Source organism: Melospiza georgiana, chromosome 2 (assembly GCF_028018845.1).
Source record: "Melospiza georgiana isolate bMelGeo1 chromosome 2, bMelGeo1.pri, whole genome shotgun sequence".
Lineage (NCBI taxonomy): Eukaryota > Metazoa > Chordata > Aves > Passeriformes > Passerellidae > Melospiza > Melospiza georgiana.
The window spans coordinates 76,629,591-76,655,762 of NC_080431.1; the positions used below are offsets into that span (position 1 = coordinate 76,629,591).

Here is a 26,172-nt window from a genome sequence, read left to right on the forward strand (position 1 = left end):
CAAGAGTAATTGAGTTATTCCAGATTCAGAGCAGGCGAACTGCCTTAATAGGATTTTCTGTCTCAATAAAGATATTATTGAATTCAGCCAGTGACTCTGTTTTGACGCTGTTTTCCTTTGATTTTATGCTGATATACGGTGTTTAGCATTAGTTCAGAGCAAAGTCTACATTGTGTAGACGAGGACGCTTGGGAACGAAGTACATTTGAGTCACAGTTTTGGGACCACTTATTTGCTGAACAGGGTGTTGAGCAGTTACTCCTAAAAGAGGCTGTTTCCAGCAAGTCATGTACCTGCCTGCTGGCCCCAGTCAAGCCCAAGCTCCAAAGAAGCCAGTAGCCTCCTGTGCCATGATTACTTGCTGCAGAAATGGGTGAAGAGAAAGGCATCTCATGCAGCAGAATGACATTAGGCTGAGAGATAAAAGGCACTCTTTAAAAAAAAAAAGAAAAAAAAAAAGAGAAACTTTAAAGATGAATTTAAAAACAGAAAATTCTTCACATGACCCTTTAAGACAGCATAAGCCTCTTTTTGTTTCCTGTCTATTTCGGCCTGTTCCTGGTCAAGAACGCCGCAGCTAATAATTGTGTCAGAAAACCTTCCTGTCTGAAAATGATCTCTTCCTAATGGATAGATGATTCCATATGGTTTCATATGTCATAGATGGAGAGAGAACATATTGGACGACTGGCCACAGCTGGCAATTCGTGTTAGTGCCATATGGATAAATGAGCGTGCTCTCCTGCATTGTGTATTTCAAGTAAACCATTTATCTAAACAGGTGCTGACCCACTGGGAATGCATTTTTATGGTCAAGCTTGCAGCATGCAGCGACACGAGCAGCTCTGTTCACCCCTCCTTTGTCTGCAGTGCAAACGCACGACATTTATGTATCATTTGCCTCCATTCTGCGTAACTCCAATGTCCATAAAAGCACACCTGGGCAGACTCTTTGTAAATGAGACCTGAGTCTGCCTCATTGAACTGTGTGGATATTGTAAGACGAGTCTCCTAAATACTCTTTGGGAATCAGTCTGTGATATTCACTTCTAATAGATATTGCTATATCATATGCAGGGGATTAAAATCACCCCATTTATGCGCCTATATAAATAAAGAATCAGACTTTCCACCTCTTTGTGCTACTGTGCTCCATCCCTGATTCCAGATGAAATTTTTACACTCCTTTCCTCTCTGTGCCATAATTGCCTCTTTGTCTAAACATGCTTCATTTTGGAATTCCTCTTGCTTACATTCCTAATATGTGTGGTTCAAGGTACTCGCTGACTGATTTATGCTAGGCTTGTGTGGCTCCCTTGGAAATGGAGCAGAACACATTCCATCCACCTGCGTAATAAAACCAGCTGGTGCAGGGTGGGAGCACTCAAACTGCAGCAGAAACAAAATTCACCTAGTTTTGACTCAGTTATCTGTCTCTCTATCAACTCTTCTGATTGTCTGTAGAATTAAAATCATGCCTAGGGAGCAAGCCCTTAAAAAAAAGGCAAAGTCTCTAATTATGCTGTTTATTCCAATTGTTCTGTTATTTCTGTGCCACTGCCAGCACCTGGTACTGCGGTGAAGGAAAATGCTTTTTCTGCATTTCTGAGCAAGTATTTTGATAAGAGCACAGCCCTTTTAATATGACCCTAACATTCAGAAAGTTTTAATATCAGTAAAACTCTCTGGGCTCCTTCTGGAATCACTGAATCACAGAGTGGTTTGTGTTGGAAGGAACCTTTAACAGTCATCTAATTCTACACCCCTGCCATGGGCAGACACATCTTCCACCATACAAGATTGGTCAGAGCCTTGCAGTCCTGACCTTGAATGTTTCTAAGGATGAGGCACCCACCACCTATGTGGGCAGCCTGTGCCAGTGTCTCACCACCCTCACTGTAAAAAACTTTCTACCTACTCTAAATCTACCCATTTTTAATTTAGATTCATTACCCCTTGTCCCATTGCTGCAGGTCTTACTCAAGTCTGTCCCCATCTTTCTTATAAGCCACTTTTAAGTTCTGAAAGGCTGCAGTAAGGTTTGTTCTTTGCCTCTTTCCATCAGCTCTACAAGCAGTGTAATTCTTGTTTTTATCACTGGAGGTAACATTTTATATGAGAATAAATTTAGTCAGTTTGGTGGTAAATCAATCTACAATCCAAAGCTCAGGTAAATAATTTCATTAATGAGATTTGATTTGGATTCCCTATTCACAGCTGTATCAACCCTATGGTACGCAAAGAGGGAAAGAGTTAGTTTGGCTAGGAAAATCAGGAATTCTGCAGTGGTTGGAGGAATAAGCCTAACAGTCACCCCATGTTTTTCCCTGCTCAGCAGTTTCACATCACTAATAGTTCACTTGTGGCTGCTTGTGAAGTGAGAAAACAGAATAAACCTCAGCCCAACACTATTTCTTATCCTCTGTCAACTACTCTGCTGTACCCACATTGAAGATGCCTGTTCCCTTGTGTTTGTTCATTTGTGCTCATCTCTTCCAAACAGGAGTTAAGCTTTCGTAGCGTAACAGTAATAAGGCAGCTTAAACAGCAACTTCTCAGCTGTGTTTGGTGCACACTGTGCTGCGGGAGATTAAAAAGAAAATCAGAAAGTGCATGATGGAGATTAAGATGGTTTTGAATTGCTACGTAGAAGACTGAGTCCCCTTTGTGCCTCTTATTTGCTGTTTGAAGTACTGTTACTTAAGCTCAGCGTTAGGGGGGAATGAAAAAAAAAGTCTTCCTGAGAGGATGTGAGAAGCCATTTCAAAAGACTGTGCCCCTCCAGTAAATAAAGCACAAATGTTTTGGATCCGCACTGAAATGGTGGATGAGATGGAGTTTCATCCAAAAGAAAACTTGTTTAACCAGGAGGCTTTCAAATCTCCTGGCTGAGATAAAGAAGATCAAAGTGTTTAAACACGGGTATCCACTACTGAGGAAAATTTAGTGCTGGCAACAGACAGCAGCTGCAGTGGAGCTGGTGTGTCTAAACTCACAGCGGGGGACTAATTGCTCCTATGGATATAGGTTTGCTTTAAAAACCAGGTCTGAGGGATCGTCATTCTCATTCAGAATGATGGAGATCTATTGATAAGAAGTAAAATACCAAGCTACACTACACAGCAGCAGGAGGGATATAGTCCTGGCAGCTGAGCAAGAGGGATGCATGAGGATCCTCTGCTTTTATTCAACTTCTATTGTGCGCGGAAAGATCCCATCAATTTACTTGAGATGATAACATTAGCTTGACACTCTTCTTGCAAATTAAATGTGGAAGAGTAGCTGAAGTCAAAACTTAATGTCATTTGTACAACATATTGTCCTGAGAGGTAGCTTGGATAAGGGATGCTTTTGCCATTAGAGAATTACAATTTTCTATAGAAGCAGAAATGTTATTTTTATACAATTTATTAGCTGGGCAGGGATGGGATGGTAGTAAGGCTGATTACAAAAAATAATTCAGTGAACTATTCCTGAATTCAGTGAATTTTTCCTGGTACAAGCACAGCTGTAAAGATATTTGTGACAAGTCAGGTGGAGGGGCTGTTATGGCATCTCATTAAACAGGTTCCTTCTTGCTGTCCCAGCACATGCAAAAATATGTGCTCCTGTTTAATTAAGGGGTTACATAGAAAGAAGGTCCGAATAGAGGGTTAGTGATGGGGCTTTTCTCATGGCACAGGAACTAAGTGGGATATTTGCATTTGAGTGTGAATATTGTGAGGTTTGAGTTCTTCTGAATACCCATTTTTAATTTATTTTAAGGGAAATTAAGAAAAATGCTGCAATTCTTATCTACAGAATCTTCCTTACAAGGTGTCATCAGAGATACTCAGTAAGAAATAAAGGCAGGTCAGCCACCCCAGTCTTTCCAGTTGAGAAGGAGAGACATCCTGGCTCTGGGAGGAAATTAAATGCTCCTGTGCTGAGTCACTACAGTACAGTACACTATACCAATCTAGCTCCAGCTGTTCAGCCCTCATGTGCTATTTGTAGTTATTTGGAGAACAGAAAATCTCACTATGTGCATATATATGTGCATGTGTGTATGTACATATATGTAGATACATTTGTTTGTGTGTGTGTGTGTCCAGCCACATAAATAAATGTGTATGATTCGACCTTTTTTAATACCGCCTCATTCTTGCAATTTTCCAGAAGTATCTAAATTATTCACCCTGGGTTTTCAGAATAGGCAAAGTAGGCAGCAAAGGGCATTCAGAGGCTACAGACTTCTCCTGTCATCACAAATGAAAGCCTTTTCATAGCTCTAACCTTGATTGCTCCCTTGCAGTAGAGACTCCCGTTAAAGCCATTCAGATGTCAATATGCTGCCTAAATACATGAGGTAAATTCTTCCATGGTTTCCAGAGAGGGCATCACAGCATGCCTACATTTGCCTCAGCATGAGGGCCAGCAGGACAGCCTACCAAGCACACAGCAACAGGGTAGACATAATGTGTTGTGGGCTGCAGAGGTAGAATACAGCTATGAATGTATCCTCTGATGAATTAAAGGTTTGATTCATTTGGGATGTCCCAGGACATCCAACCTGGTCTTTCTTTACTGATTTGGAAAGGTGCAGGTCTTCCTTAAGTGACGTGTCTGACCCACCAGCCCAGAAGATGCCTGACATAGGTGGTGACATCTCTCAGGGTCAGAAGCACACTTGGTCAGACACCTGTAAAGCACTGCCCATACCCCGTTAGGCCTGTCAAGTCTTGGGGTGTGATCACATTGAGCTAGAGGGAGAGGCACAGGAGCAGGAATCACAAGTCCCTGCACAATCCACCAGGAGTGTTTCCCTTTCTCAGCACCCTCCCTAGCAGTGTTACAGCACCAGGAAGGGAGGAGTCAAGGGCGAGGAGCACATCCTCCCAACACAGAAGCACTCAGATTCAGGAGCAGTGTCCTTGCCCTCTGTTCACATTGTATTGTTCTTATTAATGCAACTGTCTGACCTACTACCTGTTGGTCCACTCTAGAAGCAATATAATTTTTTAATTTCTGAGAAAACAGCTTTTAAAAATATGTTCAAATATTATTTAATGTCCATTTCAGGTATCAGTAATTTGATGCAATGGTTATACTGAGAGCTTTCACTTTGTACATCTTGTTAATCATTGGTGTCACGTATTTTGTATTCTACCCTTAAGAAATTTGCCAGGACAGATTTTTCAGTGGATTTTTTGAGGTGAAAGTACTATCAGTGGCAAGTGACATAAAAACTTTGCAGAGAATTCCCACTTTTCTTCAATATTTCCAAGCCAGAGGATGTCAAAGTTCAAATGTACAAATTACTTAGAAAATGACCAGATTGGATCTGTAAGATGCAGCAGTATTCATAGTTTACAAGAAACATGGGGTCCATATAGCTTAGTCCACAATTTCCAGCCTTTATTAGGGTCAAGTTTTCCATCCTTGAGCTCAATAGTTGTGCTCCTCTAAACTTCTCAATGTCAGCTTACCTACCCTCTGGCAAAAAAAAAAAAAAAATAGGGGCAGCAATTACCCATCCTTTGAAAGCTTTGGAAGGGTTTTGGATTAGATCAGCAGTGGATAAAAGGGAAGACAATTCCTTCCATTTAACAGCTTTAACGAAAAGTGTATTTATGGTCAAATTACATTTTATTGCTGGTCAAGGCTCTGCTGAAAGACCTGAAGCCACCACAGAATCAAGGAACAATTACAGAAACATCTGTTGTGAACTGGACAACATACTGTGATACTTTTCTAGGCAATACAAAAACTCTTTATTTTACAATGACATTTTAAATACGCAGTTCAAATAGGCCAGAAGAAATGTTTTTACTTATTAAATGAACTCAACAGAAAAAATATTTTTCCCACAGATAAAGAAGTAGCTGAAAAAATGATCCGGAAGCCAGAGAAGACTTTTTTTCCACAGTAGACCTGGAAAATATTTATTTTGGCTATGCTATTGCATAAAAGGCGTATTTTAATGCTTTGAATTTTGCTATATGCATTATGAGCATGTCAAAGCAAATTTTGAAGTACAATCCAAAAAAAGGTTTTGCATGTGGAAGAATGATGGCTTTCTAAAATGTTTACAAGCGTTGATCAGATGGATATTGAATCCTATAATGTTTTGGGTTGGAAAGAACCATAAAGATTGTCTAGTTCCAACCTCCTTGCCATGGCAGAGACACCCTCCACTAGACCATGCTGCTCTAAGCCCCATCCAATTCGTCTTGGAACACTTCCAAGGAGGAGGAATCCACAACTTCTCTGGACAGCATGTTCCAGTTCCTCATAGTATGGTGTGTTAATTTTAAACTCGGCAAAGAGAGGACCAAGTTTTCTGTGAGAGAGAAGTTGTTGCCTTTTGATACAATTTCTTTGTCCACCTGAAATCTGAGTTCACTGAGTGAAACTTGCACAATTGAAGCAGCTCAATCAAGGTTGCAACTTTGCAGGCTGATGGAAATGCCCTGTTTCTTTGCTCCAATTGACCAGAAGAGGATATTTCGTCCTTGAGTTCTCCTGGCTTGATAAAATAAGTTATTTACCACATTTTTTATTGTGGTGTATTGCAATATTTTGAACAGTGTCATTACTGAAATGCTGCTCAGCCTTTGTCAGTGCAGCATTAAAATTAATGACTGGTGGAGCGGTTATTCATTTACACTGAGAAAACATATCTTTGGGTGAGACTCACTGACTGGTAACTCATTTAACTAAAACTACACATGTAACTTAGTCTAGGCCATAGCTCTTTGCCTTCTATTATACAGATGTATGAGGTTAGTTGGATACATGACCAAAGCGTATGCAAGAAAATGAGACTTAGGCATGGCACAGTTAAAACTAGAACATGAAAGCTAATTTTTCACACAAAGCATATCTGGTGATCTTCCTTCAAGTGAGAAAGAAGACCTTGGTATGCAAAGAGCACAGCACTGCAATTCATTGATGAACAATAAAATGTAATTCTTCTGCGATGCATTCAACATCCTTTACTTTTGTTATCATTTCCTAGAAGTCCAATTTTTCACTTGAAATTACTACACACCGAGAAAATTATCTTATTTCTGAGAAGCCTCCAAAGCCTCCACTGTGTAACCTTTTTTTGACCTCTTCTATAAGCTACTTAAAAAACAGCTTCACCCTTTTTAAAGGAAAAAAAACCCCAAAACCATAAAAATAACAACCAAACAAAGAAAACATAAGAGATAAAATACAGTGAAATGGCCCTTACAACAGAACTGGAACAGACTGGGATGTGAAAAACACCCACTGCACTGGGGCACCATTCTGGCTGTTGAAGTTCAAGATTGCACAATTCCCTGGGCAGCTTGTTCTAGTGCCTGACAACTCTTTCAATGAAGGGATTTTCCCTGATATTCAATCTAAACCTCCCCTGGCACAATTTCTTCTTGTCCTGTTGCTTGTTACCTGGGAGAAGAGACCAATCCACACCTTGCTAATACCTCCTTACAGGGAGTTGTAGAGAATGAAAAGGTTATGGTGGTGGTTGGGCTTCAGTCACTGCAAAGCAAATGCCATCTTACAGAAGGCTGTCCTTTGGCTCTGCATAACCCAAATAGATTCTCTTCTGCTTTCATTTGCTGCGTTTTGGAACATGCCTATGATCTCCAAACACATCAGCCATGCCTTTCTGTTCTCCATGGGGGAACAAAATAATGAGATGTTGTCCTGTGAGCAGGGCTTCATTTGGGAGGATGATTTTCAGCTCATTTCTGCTTGTCCTGTCTCCGCTTCCTGTCTCGCTCCACTTAGTCGCTGTGTCAGCATCATCTCTTGCAGCACAGGATGATAATGGAAAAGGAGCTGGAGAGAAATGTGCAGCACAGACACAATCAGAAGCAGCAGAGACCAGTATATGCAGGCATATATGTATTTACTCCTGGTCCTTAGCATCTCCAGTTCATTAGACTGTCCCCATTCAGCCACAGCCCTCTGAGGGAACACTTGACTTCAAGCACATGTTGAAGCTCTGATGTCCCCGGTGAGACTTAAACCTGTACTTAATGGTAAATGTCTGCTAAAAGAATTTGCAGTTGGAACATGTTTCCTATCTGAAAATGTGTAACTGCTTTGTGGATTCTCCTATCAGGAGCAAAGATGGGGACTAAAGTATTCTTGGCCAGAAAAGCCAGTTAGTATGAATGTCCTAGGTGAGGATATGTCCATGACCTTTCCTCACCCTCCCGCTGGCAGCCAAGCAGCCAGGCTATCTATGACCATTTCTGGTGTCTTTGAGGTTGGCACTAATTGCTGTCTCAGGAAAAGCATTGTCTTGCAAGGTGGGCCCTGTCATTAAGAGCTCAGTTGATACCACAGTAATTCAGGGGCACCTCACCTACTGTGAGTTAATCAAAGCAGGACACCAGCTAGGAAAATCTCTGCTCTGACTGCTTAGACCCTCCAGTTGCTTTTTTAATATATGATACATTTGGGGGTCTGAAAAACCCCCAAGCAGGCAAACTCCAAAGCAATCCAACCATCAAAAGTCTGGACTAAAGAGCACAGGTGACAAGAAATTTTTCTTTCCTTGTGTGTGAAGATGCCTTGTTTTCACAACACTTCTAATGAAAGCATTTTTATTTTTGGATGCTCTGTAGGGTAAAATGTAATACATCAAAATAAATCATTGCATCGTATGCCTGTTACAAATGAAAGCTGATGCACCAAATGTCAGGGTTGCTTGCTTTGATGAATCAATGAATATTGACAGTTTTGCTAACTGTGGAAGAAAGAAATGGCAGTGAAGGGGAAATGTTGACTTGATACAAATATATAAATATACTAATTAAATTTCAATAAGATCATACAGATTTTGCAATAATATTGTTTCAAATAAGGCAAAATGTCTCCTTGTACTTTTCCCTTCCCATATTTTCACTTACTAAATAAATTCAGCAATCACCATCTTTGAAAAGGCATTCATTTCAGCTGTTGTGGAAAAAACTTCTGATCAGACCAAGAACATTGGCTTCAAGGCCACTCTCCTTCCTGTGAGACAGGGAGTATGTGTGTGATAAATTACCTGTGGGTGAATGCTAAGTCTTTAATGAGAAAAAACATGCTCTGTTGGATTCAACCTTTCATGTGAAAGCTGTTTGGGACCTTACCCTAAAGAATGTGCTAATCAAGAGAAAAGCATAACTACTGCCTTGTCAATGGACACAAATGAATAAGCCTGGTTAAAATGAGGTTGAAATGAACTCAGAAAAAAAAAACCAAAAAAGAGTTTTTCTGTGCTGTTTTCTTGCTTTACACTGCACAGTGATTTATGACAATTGGAATCTCACTATTTCTGCAATTAATATTAGTGTATGCTTCCTATTCAGAGGAATGTTAATCATAATAATGCAAATGGAAGTATTATTGGAGCTATGCTTCAGAGTTCATATTTCATATTGAGCCGAAGGTTCAGTACCCAGCATCATTCTCAATGGAGCATTCACATTGTATGGATAGATAGATGTGCACCAAAGGTAAAATAACTGAATTAATATAAGCCACAATAATATGCCTGGCATATAGCTTCCCATTTTCCCATTTTGCTGTAAGGATCTGATTTTCAGGCTTTTTAAACCAATAATAAATTATAGCAATGCACTGTTAATTACACCTTACAGAAGTGGTGTATAGTATAAATTGCGGTGGTGATGGACTTAGATTAAGTTTCTCATGCTTATTTTTAGCAAGTCAAAGGCAATTCATTTCCAACTGGGCCATGTTTAAAAGTTTGGAGTGAAAAAACTGTGTAATTATTTCCTAATAAAAAGAGAATATTGGTGACAATATTTTATCCTATATATCCTCTTGCATTAAATATATTAATGGGAAAGGAAGAAGCAAGAACACATATTAATTTGGACATGTGTTTAAAAGATATAATGAGTATTTATAAATTCTGCTCCTGCAAATATTTTCTAAATTGTCTTCTTCATATTGTTACCTCCCTCTGTGCTCCCTTAGATAATTTCTTAGCTTGTGATTGGTTTCTTTATGATTGCTGATGCTTCTGGAAATATTTGGTCCCTGTCCTTTTTCATTCTTTTATTCTTTTTCTTCCTTTACTTTCCTTTTTTTTTTTTTTTTTTTTTTTTTTTTAATGGGTGTGGAAGGGTTTTGTTGGTCTGTTTTTCTCTCCATGGGTTTTGATTTATAAAGAGGATGAGTAGGAAGAGGGGATAATAGCAACATTTTAAATAAGTCCTGCTGGCTTTTATTAAAAAACACATAAGCTTCAAGATTTTGAAAATAATTCAGAGCTCATTCAGAAACATCAATTAATATTTTAGAAAATACATTACCCACATAAATAAATCAATGCTATACATGCCTTTTTGCTGTAGCAGAAAGGTGTTTTTAATTTTCATCCAAAAGGAATGTAACTAACATATTAAAATTGTTTATCAGGAGCTGACTGTGGAGGATGCTGTGCATGTAGTCAGTAGGACCCTACTTTTTAGGGAACACAGAACCATGACTGGAGCTGAAATGTCCATCACATGACATAATTATACTCTTGATAGGAAAGGAAAGAAGTTCTTAGGTGGGGAGCCCATTTTAGGCTTTGTTGATCTGTATTCAAATCCAGTATAAACATCCTGTATAGCATCAAAGAAAGCATTTTGGTCCAGAACTTCAGGAATATCTCAAACTCAGCTGAGTGGGAAAGAGATGCCCAAATAACTTAAGGACCAGATCCAACAGGTACCGCTATAAGACTTATTCTGTATCCTGTGGTCTGGATTAGGCAGTTTTATGTTCTGAATACCTGAGTCTCACCTTTTCTAAATCACTTTATGTTATTTGAGCCTGTTCTTTCAAAATGGCATTCAGGTCATTATATAAATACAGATGTACTGATGTTTAGGGGTTTGTGTTTTTTTGGTTGGATTGGGTTTGGTTGGTTGGTTATTTTTTTGTTTAAGAGATGAAATCATTTTGATGCTGCATTTGATGGGTCATCCCAGAGATATACATGTAGGCATCTCACAGTAACTTTCAGAAGACAGGTGTAAATGCAAGAGCAAACTTAAACCCTCAGTTTCTAACCATGACTGCTAAAGGAGCAGAGCAGACCACTTCCTTATATTTTCTGTGCTGGAGCTTATTCTCCAAAGTGGGAATAATAACACTTCCCTGCCTTGACAAACAGTTTTAACATACTTATATTGAAAATCAGTAGTAGTATAGGTATTATGGTGACTTAGGGGATCCTAAGTCTACAAGAGTCCTGAGAGAGGAAAGTGAACAATTTATTCTCATTACCTCCTCATTTCCAGGTCTCACAGAAAAGCATTCTGGTGAGCGATGGCCTCTTCTGCTTTTGTTTTCTTCTATTTGAAGTGAGCATCAACAAGAGAAGATACTCAGAAAATTAATTCAGATTGGCTTAGATAAGGACTCTGTGATGTTGATTAAAAACCATCTACAGGGCCATTAGTGAAGTGAGATAATAAATGAAAATGTGTTGAATCACATGAGTTTTCTAGTGGGGGAACATCAGGGAGCAGTCCTGAGTCCAGTCTTCTTTAAATATCTTCATTCATTAGCCAGAAGACAGGAGAAGAGTACATGTTAATTAAAATCACAAATGATCCAAATTGGGAGGCACTGCATAAATCAGCAAAAATAGAGAGACTAGAAACCTTAGGCAGGAAATGACAAAATGAGATGCGGCTTTGAAAAATGCATGTGGAGGAGAAATAATCTGTACGAGAGCACAATCAGCAGCAAGGAGTGTTCTTGAAGAAGCAGAATTAATTGGAAGAAAACAAAGGATGTGGACCATGGAGTAAAGGGCAATGTAGCAGAGCAGCTATTTAAAGGTGACCTTTGTACCTTTTCAATAGACAGCTTGGATTCAAATTAATTTGCAATTGGCAAGATTCAAAGGTCAATGTAGTTTTGGACCATATATGCAGAAAGAAGCTGCCAAAGACATGGAATCCCACTTCCCTAACAGTATGCTACCATATCACTCAGCCTTCTATTTTTTTTTCCAATTCTTCAAGACCTTGTGCACCAGAGTGAATGTAAAATAGATGCATATCTAACAAAGTGGGTAGCCTGTGAGAGCTGATGTGTCTGACAAATGTGGCTTTCAGTGAAACTACACACACCCTCTTTCTGTGTTCTCTGCCTTCCCAGTCTATATGGGACATGGTTTCCCTGTGACAAGGAAAGGAGCTAAGAAAAGGGACTTGAGACTAACTAGCTAATGAGAGGCAGAAGAGGAGCCCCAGTGCTGCTCTACACTTTCGTTGAACCTCCCACTTGTAGTGTGGTAGGTTTGTGACACACGCATCATTAAATTTGGACTCTTCGATACCACACACAATTCACAGGATAGTTTACTGATGTGAAAGTGGAAACAGAAAGATCAGATCATCTGTGGAAGATCTCAGCCATTTGTTTCTCACAAAGGAAGAGAAGAAACTAGATATTTGAGATAACCATATAAACTAAAAAAATATATATTTTTATTTTTACCTTCTGAAGCCTGCGAAAACACAGAAGAGGAAAGGAACAACTACTATGTTAATTGGAAACTCTTGAACCTCCAGTAGAGGAATTGATGAATTACTCTTTTGGCTTGCCAAAAAGAGGATGTGGATGTTTGCACAGTTGGTCAAGGACAGGCACCAATTCTGAGTGCTGTATAAAAAATCTTAGTTTGTATTTAACAAATGCATTTCTTTCTATGAGCTAACTAAGCATACCCTAGTAGTGCTGATGTGATATTACAGCAGGAACCACGTATGTATAGATGACTGTTTTAGATACCCGGTATAACAGTAAGTAGTTGTTTTAATTTCTTTTTCTATAGCAAATAAGTTAAAAATCACTGAACAAAACACTGATTTTTTCTTATGTCTGTATATTTTTCAGGTAGACTGAGAATAACACGTCTACGTTAAAACAGTATCCTACAAGAAGCATTTGATGGATTGTTCCTAGATATTTCTTAGAAGGCAACTACCAAAAGTGAGTACTCATTCCAGTACCTGGGATATTTTAATCATGTTTTTTTGTTTAAAATAAAATTATGATATTTGTAATGTTTCTTGAGGAGATTTCCCTAATTGGAGTAATGAGGAATTTCACTAATTTCTCTAGAACGGGTCTATTGTTGACCCATGTCTATTTTTATTAGCTGACAAGGATAATTTGCATCACAGTCTCAGTCATGGATTCATTTCTGCTGTGCCAGGCACTCTAGAAACAGACATTCTCTGCATGAAATTACTTACGTCTTAGTAGAAGTCAAGAGCTATGGATAGTGACACACAGAGGAGACCCCTGGATGTGATGAGAAAGTGCTGATCAGTATGACAGGCAATACTAATAGCACACTTGCAACCTAGTCCTTGTCAGAGAATTTTAGATGTTGCTGCAGAGAAAGAAAGTCACTAGCAAGGTAATTTTATATCTGTTTATGGAGATCAGCATGAAAGAAAATACAAAAGCACTCATTTGAAAATCCAGTGCATAGATCATGGAAAACACATGGGTTGATCGGATGCAGACAGCCTAGTTTTGATAGAAATGGGGAAGGAAACTCAATGCTATATCTGGAAAAATGGCCTTTGTATCCAGGGAATATCATCAGGGCAAATTTACCTTTGTGATGTAAGTGAAAGGAAGGAATTCTGCAGAAATTGACATGTTTAAAGATAAGGTGTGAGATAAGAGATTTACCTAGATGGGTAGAGAGCAAGCAAAGGCATTATTTGAAGTATGATACACAAAACATACTTTGAATGTATGTGTAGCTTCAGTGTAACTGCGAAGTGGCATCTGGAGTGGACAGGAACATGAGTTGAAGATGATAATCAAGGTTACAGGATATTGGCATTATCCACAGTGATCAAGAGGAAAGGTTGCTTGGAGATCATTGCTGGGACATGTCAAGCAAGCTGGGGCTGTTCAGTAGACAGAACATTACAAGGAAATGGTAGAGAAGCAGAAGCATGAATCAATGAATCGTGGAATATTTGATGCTGGCAGGGACCACTGGAGATTGTCTAGTTGCCTTTCAAATCAAAACACACTTTCTTGGAGAATGTTGCTGAGGGCTGATAGTTAAGAACTTTTCACCTAGAACTGAAGAGCTGGGGCACCTGTGGCTCTTGCCATATAAAGAAGCAGCAAATGTTCACCTCAGCCTGGGAATCTTGATACGAGTGATGAGTTGGGAGAAAGAAATGTCTGTTAATATTAAAACTACAAGTACAGTAGGAGGAGTTCTAAAAGTCAAAGCCATGAATATAAAGTGATATTTAAATTAAATTAATGCAGAATTATGTGTACTTGCAAGACAGAATGAAAGTGATTAGTGAACACCAGTGCTTTAATCACCAGCACTACACAGATACTGGCATAAGAAAGAAGAGGCAGTTCCCAAAGCATGAAAATTTTGCCTACGAGTCATGTCCTGGACTTTGTTCATTACTCCTTAGGGAGAAACCATGTACTCCTATAAGGAATTAAATTGCTTTTTTTTTTTTTCTTTTCCATAATCTTAGAATCATAGGAAGGTTTGGTTTGGAAGAGACCATAAATATCATTTAATTCCAATCCCCTCCTGCCATGAGCAGGGAAGTATTAGGGCTGGTGTGAGCTGAAGTGTTGTGTCTGTAGCAAGAGTTCAAAAAGTTAACCCCTGAGAAAGATCTCACTGCAAGATGACTAGGCATAAAAAACAAAGAGAAAGAAAAAGGAAAAAAGAAAAAGAGAAAAAGTGTTTTCAAAGTCAAGGTTTCATAGTAAGTGGTAACAGTATAATGAGGTGACAGAAAGCTGAGTGGAGTAAGAAAAAGACGAGGAAATCTCTAAAGTAAAACTTCTCAAATTTCTGGGAGTTGCTGCACATGATAAGCTCTCTATTAAGAGACAAAAGTTTTAGAGGACATATCTAAATAGCTTTTTACTGAAGGTGAATTCTTACTTGTCAATGTAATCTGAAGACTTTTTCATTACAAAATGCTACTCATTTCAAAATGCAGTTTTTTTACAACCATGATGTATTTTATAACCTTTTTGCTACCAGGAGATCTGAGTAGTGACATAAGGTCAAGAGTCAATAATAGAATCCAAATCAGTTATTTCCGGAGGAATCACAGTATTTTTCCCCAGTTATGTCCAACTGGATAGTGGAGTCAGTCATGCCAGCTATGAGGCACATTTTCCCCTCGAGGAGTCTTTCCAGAGCTGCTTCAAAGGTATGCCATACTAGCTGGTCCCATACTATCTGCGAAGTCTTGGAATTATAGAATGTTTGGGGATGGAAAGGACTTCAAAGATAATCTAATTCCAAACCCCCTTCCATGGGCAAGGACACTTTTCACTAGACTAGGTTGCTCAAAACCCCATCCAGCCTGGCCTTGAATGCTTCCAGTGATGGAGGAGTCACAGTTCTCTGGGCAGCTTGTGGCTGTGCCCCACCACTCTCGCAGGAAATAATTTTTTATTAATACCCAATTTAAACCGGACCTCTGCCAGACTGAAGCCATTCCCTCTTGTCCTCTTCCTCCATGCCATTGTCAAAAGTCCTTCTTTCAGCTATTTTATAGCCCCCTTTAAGTTCTGGAAGGGGCTCTAAGGTCTCCCTGTAGCCTTCTCTTTTCCAGGCAGATCAACCCCAACTCCATCAGCCTGTCTCCACAGGAGAAGGTCTCCAGCCCTCTAAACACCTTTTTGTCCCTCTTCAATGCACACACAAGATGAATATGAACAGTACAAATAACAGGGTCTGTTATTTTACTGTCTCATTAAAAGTAACAGCATGCCTCAGGGGGTATAGAGTGTTTCTCAGAAGCCACCAACATTAATCTGGAAAGAGGATGATTTTTGGAGCTGCTGTCCTCCTGCAGCTCTCAGTGGAAATTGTAGCTCATTGCTGATCAGACTGCTCTTACTCAGGTGAGGAAAGATGGCATTAGGTAGTTGGTATTTGGTACCCAGCTTGAAAACACTGATTGTTGTTGCTGACTGTCATGCTATTCTGCTGCAACCTGTGCACTCCTTTCCTTTCTATTTTCCTGTTAAACCATAAGGCAACTTTTATGTCTTTGGGGACTTTTGCAAGCACTTTACATTGATAAAGTTTTGGGAATAAGTTTTCGTAAAAATCCCCTTGTCCCAACAAATTAGAAACTGCTAAATAATGTGAATGTGTTTTCAAATTTCCTTAGGTCCCCTGTCTTCTTAGCCTTGATCAACCTGTCACCAGAACTGCATGGCATGTCTTCTTGTTTACAGTACAAATCCAAGATAAGCATCTTCAGCAACTGTATATTTATACAGCATCTAACATGTTGTGCTCATGATACACTCAAAGCCTCCAGGTGCTATAACCATAGAGATGTTACATAATCCTAGGGAGCTTGTCATTCTTCCCACAAAGCATCTTGTTTCAACCCACAATATAGAGAGACATCCTTCTAAAAGGTTCTATTTATTTAAATTAATGTCATGCAGTGTTAATTAAGCATTGATACTTATGTCTTATTCTCTGAGGTGCCAGATCATCATTTTTCTTGAATAACCCTTGAAGTTTGGCTCAAGGTACCGGAGGTATGATAGAAGAGCCTTGTCTTGGAGATGACTGGATTAATTATTTATTTAGTTAGTTATGTATTCATTTCCTTATTTATTTTTGCTGTCAAGTGCATCAGTTTCCCTAAACCTTTATTCTTCCATTATTTAGCAGAGGAGGAACTGGAAAACAACAGGAAGGCTGTAATTAGCAACTTGACTGTGGAGTATGCAGCAGCTGGGGGATGGCTGTAGAAACCAGTATGAACTCAAAAGTTTATTACAAGAACTGTTTGTACATTGTCTGTCAATCATTTTCTCCCTGTTTAGATTTGCAAGTGAATTGCAGATGCATTTCTTGGACACATCAGATTTTGCTTTTCTTTTGCTTTGGATTTTCAGCCCAGTTTTTTTCCTCCTATTGTGACACGCAAGAGATGTGATCTCACACCCTCCAAAGAACCGATACACAACAGCAAAGAAATAACAAAGATCCCATCATTACTCTGTTTGGAAAAAGAGAGAACTTCATAACAGGGGAATCGCCTTTAGCTGCAGATATAGTGTATCTCAGAGAAATGGGGATGCTTATTGCTCATCTCCTAGGTTTAACAAATACACCAAAATATCATAGCATTTTCCTTCTGAAAACTATGTGCTATATGGAGAGCATAATGACATGGGCTTAATCCACAGCCTGCAAGTGTGACAGCTTTTAGCCATACCCCCCACCTTCATGAAGAGGCTGAGCCATCCCAATGTTCTGGCACAGTTTTACTGCTTTTATGATCTTACAGAGTTTCACTCAGGGCTTCTTTGTGTATCTCTGGATGATCTCATAATGTACTTTATAGACCTATCTAACAGTGCCATGCACGAGGCCCACACAGCTCGTGTGTGCTGCTGTCACAGCCAGTGACTGCAAACAGCACAGGTGCCTCAGTGGGAGCTGTGCATCCTCAGTTCCCTCTCCAAGCCTGCATATCTTCCCCTTGCAGCAGATGTGTAGCTCCTATAAGCACTGTGCCATCGTCCAAGAGCTGGTCAGAACCCCTCTGTGCCATGGCCAAAGCTCTGTGACACCCCTTACTTTGCAGCCCTGATTGAGCAGCACAGCCCGTGGTGCCACGTGTCACCACTGGGGACTGTGTGCAAGCCCTTGTTTGTCACCCACAGCCATGGAACAGAGAGCTAACTTATTGAGGACTCAAGGCAACTTTGCATCCAGGAATTATCATCTCAGTTTTCTTTTCATAAAACCATAAATTCATAGACTAACAGAATGGTTTGGGTTGGAAGGCACCATGAGGACTGTCTAGTTCCAGCCCTGTGCTATGGGCTGGGACACCTTCCCCTAGACCAAGTGGTTCAAAGCCCCATCCAGCCTGGTCTTGAACACCTCCAGGGACGGAGGACCAACATCTTCACAGCCAGTGTCTCACTACTCTCATAGTGAGGAATTTCTTCCTGATATCTAATCTCACCCTGCCCTCTATCAGTCTGAATAATTTCCCCTTGTCCTGTCCTTCCACACCCTTGTCAAAAGTCCCTCTCCAACTCTGCTGTAGCCCATTTAGGCAGTGGAAAATGCTTTTGCTTACTCATGATAGCTGAGGTAAATTCACTTGTTCATGGCAAAGCTTTCAAATTTTCCATCTGTGCCAATCTAGGCTTGTTTTAATATGCAGATTCTCATTAGACATTGACTTTTAGGGTGAGGTGACAGTGGAGTGAGGGAGCAAAATTTGCTTTGGGGCACATAAGCATACTTTCCATTTTGCAGGAGAGCATGAAATGTTTCTGTGTGAAAAAGCAGAGCTTTTTCATCCCATTTTAATGCTAATTTTGCAACTGTGTCTGACTATCCTCAACTCTGCTGCTGGGGAAGTTTGTATTTTGTGTACATTCTCACTGGGGTTAAGAAGCCCCTGCAGGTCGTCAGGCAAAACAAACAACAAAGTGACTAGGGGCATTAATTTCTATGCAACAGGGTAATCTAAACAAGAGAAGTATGGAAAAATAATTGAAAGTGAGTTACAGAATCTGTCTTCACCTGGTACAAGAAAGCACCCTTGAGTACTGTTGCTGTAAAACTGTTCAACATGTGTTTAGCTCCTGTGAGAAATCCTATTAAGCCCTACATTGAAGGACAGGCTTAAGTACAGAAGACAATTTAAAATATGCTTCCACAGGTGAGATTCTTCCCCAGTTCCATTTTCTTATAGCAGCATAGTGTTACCAGTGATAATAATGGACAGTCAACAATTTGGTAAGTAGAGCAAATTTGGTCTATTGCTTATTTTTGAATAGTTTATTTTCTTCTTTCTGCCAAGCAGACACAGCTGTTACCTGGTCTAGGCAGAGAAATACGTTCTTTATTTTATCAGACTTAACCTGTTATCAGAAATGGTATAGTCTGACTGAGGTGAAACTACCATTCTGAACATGTGTAGTGCTAGTAATATTAGCAATATACATAAATACTATGTGTGTAGGTAACTCTTACACTGTTGGTATATTGCCAATATATTAACCTAACATGGTATTGTTGGTAAAGGTAGCTACACTGGGTTTTAATAGAGATATCAGCACCTCTGAATTATAGGCCAACTCAGAAAAGACAAGTTCCATGCAACCATGCTCACGAGGATCTCCCAAATCTAGCTGGACCAACAAACAAAAGTGCTTATGAGAACAGCAACCCAAGTACAGAGAATCCAAAGACTGAAGAAATGTTTTTCTGAGCTGGGCATCTGGCTCGAGGAGGATTGTTCATCCCTGCATGATAAAAACAATTTTTTTTCTTCAAGGATTACTAAATGCAAGATACTTATTGGGAGGGGCAGGTAGGTGCGTGCCTGAGGCATGCACTCAGACCTACAGACCATTCAATCCTTTTGAGAAAATAAAAATTATCTTGGCCAACCTTATGCAGATTTGCTGTACTGTTTGAGGCAAACATACAATTCACCTGCAATCCTCATTTTTTTCTGTCTGTGCCAGGGAACTGGCACTTTCATGTGTAATTACCAGGCATTAAGGAATAATTCTTCTGGCTGTCCCATCAAAGATGGCATAGAAGATACTCCCCAAGGAGCTTGCTTCTTCAACAGGCAAATGCCAAATATGCTGTTTATATTTACAGGATCTTAATTCACCCATATTAGACTGTGTATAAATGATGTGGCTCTGCTGGGATGTGCTCAGCTGCAGAATTTGCTCCAAGGGCTGTTCCCAGTTAGACTCAGCCACACCCTGCCAGATGTTGACAAAATATCCTTACTGTCCATAAAACATGTGCTCTGGAGTCACAGATGATGGACCTGATGAGGTGGAAGAATCTGAAAGGACATTTTAGCACTTCTGCACACTTCCTTATGAAGAAGACCATCTTTGACCCTGAGAGCCTGGGGACTGAGTTTCAAGCTGCCATTTATCAGGACAGTGGTTTTGAGTTTCTCTTTATTTTCCTAATTCTATTGCGGGTGTTTTTTTAAATTTTAATGATGTGACATTTGCCAGGGAAAACATTTTCAGCAATAAATCTCATCAGAATCTCCACCAAAATCTCATCTATTGCTTGACATTAATTTCAATCCTTTCCACTGCAGCTGTCTCCCTGCAGGTTTCATCTTTATGCTACAAGACAAGGATTTGCTCATCCTGCTCCACTGCTCTCAGAGCAGCCTCTGGGTATTAGATGGTAGTAGGACACAGGGAAAAGTTTTTTATTTTTGTAGTTAAATGCAGTGGCATAATTTTCACATTGTTGCCCTTTAATTGATCTTTTGATTTCTTTAACCAATTCCGTACCAGTCCTTGGTGATCTGTTAACACACTTACCCAACTAGCAGAAGTTCCATTTAATCTGGGAATAAATCCACTGGCAGAACTGTTTTTCCTGTTTTCAATTGCCCTGCTTATGTAGAGAGTCACAGCCACTTCTGTTCCATTGACTCTTGGAGAAGGGACACTGTCTGTCTCCATCTCACTGCACTGGCCAACCAGGGTAAAAGCAAAAACCGTGTGTGCCATGACAAAAGCAAACAGCACATGTGCACTGACATGGTTTTCTCTTTGGACAAGAGAAGTGTGTAGCTGCAGCATTGAGCTCTCCAGAGAAGAAAGGAGGAGATCTGCTGTAGGGGGTCAAAGAGCTGATGACATCCTAAAAACCATCCTTCCAGGCATTATGCTATTAACTTGTTTGGGAAATTAAATCAATTTGCAAGTACTTGAAATGAGTGTAAAACTGAAATTCCTAAAAAGGTTAACATTGAGATTATCTGGCAAGACCTTGGGGCAGCAGACAGGCACCTCTGGGGCACCTCTAAGAGGAGAATTCAGCTTTCTGCCTGGACATGCTGCATTCTTCTTCAACATAAGATGTGAACTGGATCTGTTAAATGTTGGAAATACAGCAGAGGAATATCCCAAAGAATTAAAAAAAAAGAAGAAAAATAGGTGAGCTTGTTTGTTTCCTTGCTCAGTATTTTAAAGCCTGTAGTTGTCATCCAAGAGGGAAACTGAGGGAATCAACTGGGACACAAATTGCTTTGTGATGGCACGACTTGCTGAAGTGATGAAATGCATGATGTTTCCTGACACATACATATTCTTAGTAGCTGCTGATGAGACAAGATGAGTGGTAGTGCAAATGTTTGCCAACTTGGGGATGGCTTCTGATAAGGAGGGTATGCAGAGCTATCTTTGAAGTCCGTCACAGCCAGGCACCTATGTAACTGAGAACAGTGGTGGGTGTTCATTCTCCAAGGACACCTCAAAGATTGTGTCCAGAAAACCCATGAATCATGTCACTGGAACGCTTTCCAAGTCATGATCATCTTGGAGTGCTGACCATCCATGTCGGGGATGCAGGATGTAGGCTGTAGATTTGCAATGTTAAGCAGCAGGATATGGAGTTAGGAGTGACCGAGCTTCAGTTTGAAAAATGGTTGTTTGTTTTCCCCTGAGATGTTTTTCCATAGTCCTGCCAGAGGAATTGTCAATTTCACAGCTTTCTGAGATAGCTTGGACTTTCTGGGAAGACACCTGTGTCTATTTTTCCTCTTGTTCTTTGGCCATCTCCTTTATTTTTCCAGGCTTGCCTCCAAACACAATGAGTGCATTTTCAGTCTTAGGTCAGTTACTCCCTGGTGAAAATAAATGTATTTAGAAAATCATCTGGAAATCCAGTTCAAATAATTAAAAAAAAAATACTGTCCTTCAGCTCACCAAAGCCTGGACCATTTTTGTCTCCTTTATTTTCTTTATGACATTTACAAAAATTTTCATAAGAAAAGGTGGCTGCTGTCAGACTAACAGTGCTTCTCCTATCTGTGTGTCTCTGTTGCTGGAGGATGCTAATAGCAGAAGAGAGATAATTGTGCTTTAATTGGGTTCTCCTTGTTCAGAGAAGGAGGGGGTAAGGGATGCTTCTTGGTTCCCATGGCCTTGTAGATAAGTTTCCATATAATGCCAATTAAGAGCAAAATAGGGAGTATGCAAAACAGGTGACAACTACTTTCAACAGGAATTGTTCTTTTGTGGCTAAACCAATAGAGCCTTCAACCAAGGGTGCTCTTTTTGCTGCTGGAGTTTCCCTTGATTTTTTTTATTGCATTTTGCATAAGCTTTGCTATTGAATAGATCAAGTATAGAAGAGCTTAAGATAACTGTGACAGGGGGAGACTGCCAATTGTGTATATATATGTATGTGAGCATGTGTGTATACTTCCCAAAAATAGAAAGGAAAGTCAAATTAAGTTATTTTTTTCCCCTATGAGTTATTTTTATTTTGTTTTTATTTCAAAGGGATCTATTGTGTCTGGGGAGAGGTCAAGGGTTTTTTTCTTATCTTTTAATGTATTTTTTTTCTTTATCCTTGTTTGTTAGTTTTAAGGGTAATTATTCACCAGGGCCTTTTCAACTGTCAAATGCAACAAAAGATAATCTGACCTCTTCTCTTCCCTGCCCCCACACTCGCCTTTTCCTCCAACAAAAGCAGCCTTTGTTGGGATTGGTCATCATTTCACAGGGATCCTTCTTCATCCCACAAGTTAGGAACACTCTTTTACTTTATATCGAAGTGACCTCTTGCAAATGCAGGCAGACTCAGGATGTTGCAGCTGATGGTCTGCCTTGGCTGATGTTGCCCATCAATACTTGCCAGCCTGACAACTTAGGTGCTCTGAGCACTTTCTTGTCCTTTCCGCAGGATTTCTAACTTACTATAAGAACTGTTTATCAATTTATCTACAATGCACAACTCGGCATTAATCAGTCTCCATCTAAAGGACTGTCCGTAATAAGTGATTTGGGTTTGCAGCTGCATTTGACTGGGATGAGCCCTCTGACTTTCCAAATCATGTTTTCTTTTTGATTCATGACTTTCAGCTCCTTGCTCTTGAGGAAGCATGTAGAGAAAAGAGCACTTCTCAATGCCAATGCATTTTGCAGCAAGAATTATGGTCCTTATAAACAGATCAATATATGCCAATCTCCAGCTTCACATAAATATTTGCTTAGATAGTAAATTGATCTTGTCCTTGATTTGCCATAATTTAAGTCTATGAAGCTATAATCAAGACTCCTTGATAATAAAAAGAACCCATCAGCAATTATACTCATTCACTTCCCCATATTCAAGGCTATTTCAGCATTTCACTGATAAACTTCTGTTTTCAATCAAATTTGCAACATAAAAATCAACACTGCACACCAGTTAATGATGTTGGAGTGCTTCGTGTGTGGCATTTTGAAGTTATATCAGTGTGGAGATAGGAGTGATTTCTCAGGGACTTTATCTGATATGGAAAAAAGATTTTGCTAAAACTATACCTAAAACCTTCTGTCAAAACTCAAACTGAGTATCATTCTTGTGGATTTAAATGTACTTTTATATTTCTAAAAGTTTCCAGTAGCTAAATTTCTTGGAAACAGGAGCATCTAGGGATGCTTCTGTCATATGCTTACACCTTAATCACTTAGCAATTTTTTATGAAACTATCTGGTAATGTGAGTTAGTTTGAGAGCTTTTGCACTAAATACTAGACTCCCTATCCCTAAATGTTTTTGTTCTATATAGAAGGAAATAGATAGGAAAGTGTGTTTGTTAAGAAATGTTATTACTATTTTGCAAGTGACGAGCGTGATCTGAGGGAGATTTGTAGTCTTACAGTGTCACAGAGGAAACATTTTAAGGAAATAAATTGAAACATCCCAGAGTTTATTCTGGTCCACATTGCAATAGTTTGGACTCCTTCCTTTCAGCAGGAGTATATTTATATAATAAGAACTCAATGGAAGGCATATTATAGTAACCACTAATAGGAATAGACTTGTAGGCAGATGCTGGTAAGGACACTAGATGGCAAGTGTCATGGGTTATACTCACTGGAGGAAGGGGCTAAAATCCCTTCACTTTGAAAGTGACTGTGTGCCTGGCCATTAGATAAAGTTCTGCGTTCTTATGGTTTTTCAAGGTGGCCATTACTGTTACTTTGAGTCATGGCATTTTCAAGGTTAACCCACTGTTGTGGTTTAGCTCTGGTAGGCAGCTAAACCTTGTGCAACTGCTGGCTCACTTCCCCATGTGGGATGGAAGAGAGAATTGAAAGAGTAAAACTGTAAAAGCTCATGAGTTCAGATAAAGATAATTTAACAGGCAAACCAAAACAAAATAAGAAACCCGTGTACTACTTCCATCAGATGTTTGGCTACCCCTGAGAAGTGAGGATTCCATCACACGTAATGGTTTCTTGGGAAGACAAGTGTAGCACCATACAGTTGCCATGGTGAAACTTAACTCTATCCTCACAAAAAATTTTATCCATTTCCAAAACTCCATCACCAAAACTTTTTCTGGACTAGATGTGGCTTCACCGTGGCATATCCTAGCATTGGAAACATCTATCCTCATCCATAACCATTAAACCAGCCTGAGAGTGCTGTACAAATAGATGCATTAACTTATCCTCTGAGTCCCTCCCAGTACCTTGTTTATCATGTATGGAGACACCAATTTTTAAAATGGACCTATGTTTGGAGTGCTGGAAAAAATCACTCTTTTAAGTAAAGAACTACACATGCAAATAAAAGGTTTGGGTAGGTCAGAATATTACATAAATAATGAACAAATGTATAATTAAATCAAGGGATAGTCTTCACACTCATTCCTCTTAAAGTTTCATGGGGATTTTTATAACCAAATAAATTCTGGTTTGATTCCTCATTTGGAATTCTTTCAAACTCTGCTATACCCTTATAATCTTTGCTAATTCAGAAAAAATATCTTCTAAGGACTTCCTTTTCCTCTCTAAACTGGCATTAGCATCCTATATGGATGAAATACATATTGTATAGTGCAGAGTGCACCTGTGCTCACTGCACTTCCACTGCTGCTTGGGTAGCTCATATTTCCTAAGAAGCCTGGAGCATCCAAAAACATTAGCAACCCAAAGGCATCATGGTGCCCTAAGAGGAAGACAAATAGAATTAGACCTATTTTATAGATAAGAAAATTGAAGTTAGTTTCCAGCTGATGTCTGAAAGTAAGCCTAAGTCACTGCTTTCAGCTGCAAAATTATCTCAGTACTGACAGCCTATGGCACTGATTCTTTACCTTTGCTTTTGGTATCCAGACATTCAGCTCCTACCATCCCTTCCTCTGTCACCCATGCTGGCTGTCACAATATTTCAGGTTTAGTTGTCAGCAGAGCAGAGGCCCCTGGTAATCATAAAAACCTGGTGGATGTTCAGCACCTTCTGAGTCCTTTAGTGTCTGGATTTGTGCATAAATTGAATGTGACTTTTCTCTGGTTGTAACCCAAATTTTCTGCAGACAAATGAGTTCTGACCAGAAAAATAAGAACTGCAGAGAGATCTGGAAGCATTCACCTACTTGGTCTGCAAAAGGCCTTGCAGAATGTTTTGTTGATAAAGTAAACAAATTGCTATTTACAGCCTGGACTCTAAATAAAAGAAAACACATGGAAAAGTATTTAATAAGCAGCACTCATTATCAGTTTATCAATGGCTCCATGTTCTCATACTCTATTTCTTTTATCAGTCCCACCATTACCTGGAGCCAACAATGATAGGTGGAGTTGTCCTTTGGGATTTATTGCCACCTCCTTATGGCTGATCATTAAAAAAAAATTAAAATTCTAAAAAGAAAAGTTGAATACTGTGTATTTCCATAGGAAAAGCAAGTGAAATAATTTTGATGTTAGTTTCTATGCCAGCGTGCTGAATGCAGTCCAGAGTTGCTGCCCATGGGGGAAATAATGAATGTTGCCCAGCAATTAACAATTGGGGATATCTTTACTGGGTGCTGTAGAGACGTGTGTGTCACATCACATCAGCACAGCTGTCCTGCCCCTGCGTGCCTAACCCTGCTTCCCCTCGCTTGAGGGTCATCTCCCAGCAGTCATGCTGGCACCAGAGATTAGAAACTCAGCTGCACAATAGCAGGTGGAAGGCTTTATTTTCTACTAATGTTAAAAAAAAAAATTAAATATAATAAAGGCAGTTCCCTTCTGTGTTGCTCCTGCCATAGTCAGCAGTTGTCAGGGTGGAAAGGTGTAAGTGATGAAGGATTATCATCTCTTGCATGAATGGTGGTATCTT

The 26,172-nt window shown here is 39.6% G+C and overlaps 1 protein-coding gene across 5 annotated transcripts in view; it reads left to right on the forward strand.

Moving 5' to 3' along the window:
- TENM4 (teneurin transmembrane protein 4) overlaps positions 1-26,172 on the forward strand; it is a 594,684-nt gene that overhangs the window by 191,988 nt on the left and 376,524 nt on the right. For all 5 annotated transcript variants that reach the window (XM_058018885.1, XM_058018886.1, XM_058018887.1 and 2 more), the window contains exon 3: positions 12,895-12,990. The gene's annotated coding sequence lies outside the window, so the exon portion shown is untranslated. The remainder of the gene's footprint in view (positions 1-12,894; positions 12,991-26,172) is intronic.